We start from the raw sequence: 7,500 nt of genomic DNA, 5'->3' as shown, positions 1-7,500 counted from the left end.
ACAAATCAATCCATGAATTGTCTCACATGTTACCAAAGGAAAAGGTAAATTTTATCTTCCATTATCCTAATAATTTGTTGAGTAAAGTTGTCAATATACATCATAGATCCAAGAGTAATACAACTCCTGGAGTTTATAAATTACCTTGTTTAGCTTGCAATGATGTATATTGGGGACAGACGGGTCGAGATCTCAATACCAGGGTTAAGGAGCACAAGAACTCTGTTAAATACGGACAGGAAAATTCCGCAGTATTTCAGCACGTCGCCAATAAAAACCACCGAATAAATTGGGACGATGCTGAAATAATTTATAAATCCAAATGTAGTTTCAGAAGAAAAATAGTAGAATCCTCCTTAATAAATAATTTCCCAAATTATAACATTTCCCATGGTCAATGGTCACCAGACTGTATTTCTTCTTTTGCCATAAATAAAATGTTACCATCAACATTAGCGGTGGACAAAAATCACCAAGGCCCATGCAACGCCGGTCATGTGACCTGAGCCACCAAGATGCGAGCATGCGTGCCGGGCGTGTTGACCTGAGTCTCGTCCCCTCATGCTACCTCACTGCTTTACTATAAATACACATTGTTCTGTACTTTGTAACTCATATCTGCCGAAGAGGATCACAGTAAGTGATCGAAATATACAGATCTCTATATCTTCGCTTATTCTTCTCCGAAAGTGGGTCATCAGTATTATGTATATATATATATATATGTAATATATATATGTATATATATATGTATATATATATGTATATATATATATATTGGTACACACACACACACATATATATATATACATATTCACGAAGAGCCAGAGTCGGAATGAAAGGAAACTTAGAATAAGGCATAACTCCTATATTTCGGCTAATAGCCATGGCCCTATTCTTGAAGAGGGCTATAGCTATTAACTGAGATATAGAAGTTATACTTTCTTTTAAGTTTCCTTTCATTCCTATTCTGGGTTCTTTGTGATTCTTTCTACAAATACGGCACTACATTTTGTCCAAGTGATGTGTATGCATATATATATACATATATATATATATATATGTATATATATATATGTATATATATATATATACATATATATATATATATATATGTATATATATAAATATATATGTGTGTGTGTATGCGTATTCACTTGGTCTTTGGATCACGTGTTGGACTCGTGATCGACAGCTATTTCCGTCCTGGAAGAGAGCTCAGAGCTCGTAGGTCCGATCTATGGGTAATGCTATGAACTTGCACACACACACACCAAACTCCCCGCCCACGAGAGTCAGAGTAACGACCCGAGGCACAGCGATACCGAAATAATTTCGGCCCTGGGCAGGATTCGAACTGGCTACTGGGAGCACTTCTGCTTCCCAGTTCAGCGCCCTACCAACTGTGCTGTATTTGTATGCATTCACATAAACCACTCGCCCGTTGTAATCACAAATGTACTTACCCATGTTGCTCGGCTGTGGTTTAGGTTAGTTTTGGCTTTCTTCTCTTGTCACGCTCACTTATATGTGGCTGCTTATCAGCTGCGTAATCTCCGACAAAGCGTTCTTCTCCGCCAATCGTTCTTTAAGCATTAGCTTCCGTGACGTAACTGTGTAAACGTTTTTCCGGCCAGGAAAATTAGACTTTCTGCATCTGAAGTCCAGGAAAGCGTCTCCACTGATTTCCAACCTACTGGTGTTGGCATGAGTTTGGTACCTTAGAAAGAAGTAATTCTTTACCCCTCTCTATTCCTTTCCCCCAAAAACCGATTAGAAATATATATTACATTACTTAATGCAAAACATTAGAAAGAACAAAGCAACTAAAGAATGTCATTGTTGACGCAGAATATGCATTTTATTCTTAAATCATCTATTAGAATCTTTTTAAGTATGTATAGAATACCATATAATACCTGATGGAAATAGTTCTTATAACAGTTTTTGTCAACACGTTCGAAGGAAGTACAGGAGTTGTCATATGTTAAGTTTACGAGTAAACTTATTTTTCTTATTGCATTGACGCACGAAACTCATTCATGAATTCGTCTTTTCACTATACACTTACTATCACCTTGACTCAACCCTTTCTCCCCTAGGTGTCATTCTATATCGACTACACACACACATTGTTCTATTTACCTTAGGAAACACTGTTAAGGCAAAATTACTTTTCTTTTATTAACTCTCATAGCAATGAGGTCATAAGGAGACACTTCTGGGAAAGAAGAACTGATTTTGTATTCAATTTGGTGAAAATCATTATTCATTTTTATCGGAATTTAAAAAAAAATTGAGTCAGACCAGATCATTCTGCATATGACTGCATAAAGGATTATATTCGTTCAAGAGAAATTCACTGACCGTTGCAAACTTATTCGTCTTCGTTTAAGATCTGAATAAATTTGAAACAATAATGAATGTAGTTCAAGACTGTTTACAATATATTATTCACTTCACCCTATCAGTAAATATCATATTTATTCTTGTAGTGAAATTTTTCAATTGTAATGAATTGTTAGGTAGACTCCATCAGTCTTAATCTCGATTGAGTTAAGTCTGACAACGTTATATGAATACCATTGGTGTTAAAGTATCGTTCTCTAGAAACAAGGTAAAATATACTTAATAGCTTAGTTAACGATGCAAGAAAACTGGACTCGCAATTCTCCTATTCATTTTTCTGGCTCTTAATAAGAAAGACACCCCATGATTCTCCGAAGGCATTTAGTACCAAATACATCGAGTCACCTCCTCAAGTCGGCATTCATTATATATATATATATATATATATATATATATATATATATATATATATATATATATATATATATATATATATATATATACATATATACATATATATTTCTTGGGCACGGGTTTTCTCTCATACAATTTTGATTAAAATCAACTGCATTGGATGCTTTGATGATCTTAAGGTAGGAATTCTTGATCTTTTGAAAGATCTTATTACTTTTAGAGGGACTGGATGAAATTATTCATTTCTCTTTTATGAGTAGCATAGCTCACTCATAGTGCTGTTGTATGCCGACTTGATCATTTATCCTCTAGTAACAGAGGTAACTGTTGACTATATTTCACCGAAACTCAGAGTTTTTCGCCTCCATGTAAGGTTATATATACGGGATCAGGTCAACCCGGCGCGGGTGAAGCTCGATGCTGATTGGCTAGCAGGTAGGCCGTGTGAACCCGATATCTGGTCGGGACCCCGGAGCGTTCTGGCAGAAGACCTAGTGGTTCGTCCCGAGTGCTGATTGGTTGGATGGTGGATTGTTGAGTCAATGGTGTTATGTAGTGGAGTATGTCTCTCATGTGGGCGTGCTGATGGCAAAATGAAATCTACGCTCTGCTGTACGTTGATGGAAGGACGTTGACAAGTGCTGGAAACGGCTTCAGCAATTTGAAGCGTTCTGAAGCCGTCTTCATGGTGGATGATTTCAGTCTCATCTATGAGACTCTGTAAGGGTAATTTCTTATCGCGTTCCTGTGTATAATGCTGGAAAATTGAACCTTGATTTCTGTGGTATTGTAGACGGCGTCGCAACGTGGTGGAGGTCCTTACAATGTAGCTGTTGGAGCCATCACAGTGGCCCTCCTGGCAAGTAAATTTATACACTTCATATATATAAAAACATAATGTATATATATATATATAGGTATATATACATATATATGTATATATATATATATATATATATATATATATATATATATATATATATATATATATCTATATATGTTTGTGTCAATTGACATTTGGAAATAAACTCATCTGCTGGGATTCGAACCCTCACATGAGCGGCTTGCGTCTTACAAGATGAAGACCGTACCATTACGCCATCCTGACCCTACAAAACGAAACGACTTAGTTCACGGCCCAATCGTTCCGCCGAGGGCACCCGGGTAGAACGTGGTATGTTTTGAAGGGTCAGGATGGCGTGATGGTACGGTCTTCATATTGTAAGACGCAAGACGCTCAGGTGATGGGTCAAATCCTAGCAGATGAGTTTATTTCCATATATGTATATATATATATATATATGTATGTATATGTATATATATATATATACATATATATACATATATATATATATATATATATATATATACACACACACACACACACACACACACACACACACACACACACACACACACACACACACACACACACACACACACACACACACACACACTCACACACATATATATATATATATATATATATATATGCAAAAATATATATGTATATATACATATATATATACATACATATATATACACATATGTATTATATATATCTATATATATATATATATATATATATACATATATATATACACACACACTCACATATTTACATCTATTGATATCTATCTATCTATCTATTTCTATCTAGCTATCTATCTATCTATATATATATATATATATATATATATGTGTGGGTGTGTATATATGTACAAATACATATATATATATATATATATATACATATATATATATATACATATATATATATATATATATGTATATATATATATATATATACATATACGGTAGTCCTCGTTTACTTGCTACAAGAGGAGTTTATTCAGCTATGGAACACTTTCTCACTAATTAGGTTAAGCCTTTAGCAGTGGAATTTGTTTTATGTGCTTCATTTAACTTATTTCAGCCTTAAGGAAATTAAGTCTTATTCTATGAAAAAAGGAGAAAATAAGTTGACTTTAAGGTTCAACTGATATGAACAAAAGGAAAGCGTCGTCAGTCTTTTCAAATTATGCTATGATCCTTAATTTCATATCTTACAAAATAATCCTTGCTAAAATTGCCTAAAGAATTTTAGTCTTTTACCTGCGATGACGCACACCTTATATATATATATATATATATATATATATATATATATATATATATTTTTTTTTTTTTTTTTTTTTTTTAGCCGACACCAGACGATTTGATTCACTTGAAGGGATTACTCGTACTGTGGGAAGTTAGGTTCTATCGATCGTTACTTATAATACAGGAGGACATTTTTATACATGGGTATGATAAACGACACATTATTTTTTTCAGCCTACACTCTGTTCTTATTCAAGCAAGGTTATCTTATCTAGTTTTTATTTTTTTTTTGTGGAGAGTACGGTAGAGACTCACGAGGTTCCAAGCCAACTTTCAATATTTCAACGAGAATTTAGAGTAACCTCATTTCAGGTACTTTTATGATGGATTTAAATGAGTGCATAGAGGGTTTAGGGAGAAGTGTAAATGTAATAGTACTGGGAGACCTTAATGCTAGGGTAGGAAAGGATCCAATTGATGGAGTGGTTGGGAAATGTGGAGTTCCAGGAAAAAATCGTAGTGGAGAGTTGATGGTGGAAATCTGTCTAGAAATAGAGTTGATGATAGCAAATACAGTGTTTCGGAAGAAAGTCAAGCATATATACACATGGGAGAGGGTGGTGGAGGGAAGGGTGGTAGATAGAGCTTTAATGGACTATGTAGTGGTAAATAGGATTATAATAGGAAGAGTTAGGATGTACATGTGCTAAGGGGAGAGGGTGCGGGAATATCAGATCATTTTCTGGTGGAAGGTAAGTTGAGAGTGGAGGACAGATGGAGAAAGAGGAAAGGGACAAAAGGTAGGGAGGTGCTTAGAGTGAACTCTTTAAATGAAGAGGAAAAGGAGAAGGAGTACAAGAAGAAGCTGAAGGAGGAGTGGGAGGGAGTGAAGGATAGAGTAGAGGTAGGTGTGGAGGAGGAATTGGGATGGTTCAAGGAGGGAGTCACAAAGTGTGCAAAGATGGTGTGTTGAACAAGAAGGACAGGAGGAAATAGAAGGAAGGGTAGTGAATGGTGGGGTGAGGAAATGAAGAAGGTTGTAGAAGAGAAGAAGCGAGCTTACACAGATTGGTTACAAAATAGGACGAGGGAGTCATATGAGAGGTACAAAGAAAAGAAAAGAGAAGTAATGAAAAAGCTAAAGGAGGCAAAGAGGAGAGCAGATGTAAAATGGGGTAAGAGTATGACAGAAAATTTTGAAAGTAATAAAAAGATGTTTTGGAAAGAAATTAAGAGAGTAAGAGGAGGCGAATCAAGTAGAGAAGAAAAGGTAAAAGGTGCAGATGGAGAGATGGTAATGGAGGAGAAGGCAGTAAGGGGAAGATGGGCAGAATATTTTAGGGAGTTGCTAAATGTGAAGGAGAATAGGGAGGGAAAGATAGCTGCAGTGGGAAATGCTAAGAAAATGAGAATGATGAGTGAGGAAAATGGAGGAGAAATAAGGAAGGATGAAGTGAAGGCAGCAGTTAAGATGATGAAAGCAGGTAAGGCACCTGGTCTGGATGGATGCCATGCAGAATGTCTTTAAAAAGGAGGAACAGTGATGGTGGACTGGTTAGTGAGGTTATTTAATGTTTGCTGGAGAGAAGGTAGAGTCCCGGAGGACTGGAGGAATGCTTGTATAGTTCCACTTTACAAGGGAAAGGGGGACAAGTGTGAATGTAGTAGTTTCAGATGGGTTAGCTTGTTAAATGTAGTTGGGAAGGCTTATGGGAGAATCTTGATTGAGAGGATTAGGAGAGGAACAGAGGGAGTAATTGGTGAGGAACAGTGTGGATTTAGGACAGGTAGAGGTTGTGTAGATCAGATATTTGTGGTAAGATAGATATGTGAGAAAGCTATAGGAAAGGGGAAGGATGTTTTTTGGGCCTTTATGGATCTGGAAAAGGCTTACGACAGGGTAGACAGAAAGACACTGTGGGAGGTTATGCGGATAAACAGGATAGGAGGAAAGCTTCTAGGAGCTGTCAAGAATTTTTATGAGAGTAGTAGAGCTTGTGTCAGGATTAGAAATGGAGAGAGTGAGTGGTTTGAGGTAAAGGTGGGACTTCGTCAAGAATGCGTTATGTCACCCTGGCTGTTCAACTTATACATGGATGGGGTAGTGCGAGAGGTAAATGCAAGGGTAGTGGGTCAGGGATTGGAGATGGTTAAAGAAAATGGAGAAAAGTGGGAGGTGAGCCAGCTGTTGTTTGCGGACGACACTGCGCTTGTGGCAGGATCGGAAGAGGGATTGAGGAAGTTGGTGACAGAGTTTTGAGAGTGTGTGATAGAAGAAAGCTGAAGATAAGTGTGGGTAAAAGTAAGGAGATGAGATGTACAAGGGGTGAAAGTGGCAGTAATCTGGAAGTGAGCATTAAGGGAGAGCAACTGGAGGAAGTGGATAGTTTTAGATACTTGGGTGCAAATGTGGCAGGAAAAGGTGGAGTAAAGGTGGAGGTAGAATGTAGATTAAGAGAAGCGAGTAAATGCCTTGGTGGATTAAAAAGTGTTATGAGGAATAGAAATTTGGGAATGGATGCTAAGAGGAGACTGTATGAAGGAGTGATTGTGCCAACAGCACTGTATGGAGCAGAAACAAGGAACATAAGAGAAGAAGAGAGAAGGAGTTTGAATGTGTTTGAGATGAGGTGT

Source organism: Oratosquilla oratoria, chromosome 31 (assembly GCF_046742065.1).
Source record: "Oratosquilla oratoria isolate Oo_2021 chromosome 31, ASM4674206v1, whole genome shotgun sequence".
NCBI lineage: Eukaryota > Metazoa > Arthropoda > Malacostraca > Stomatopoda > Squillidae > Oratosquilla > Oratosquilla oratoria.
This window is presented reverse-complemented; position numbering follows the sequence as displayed.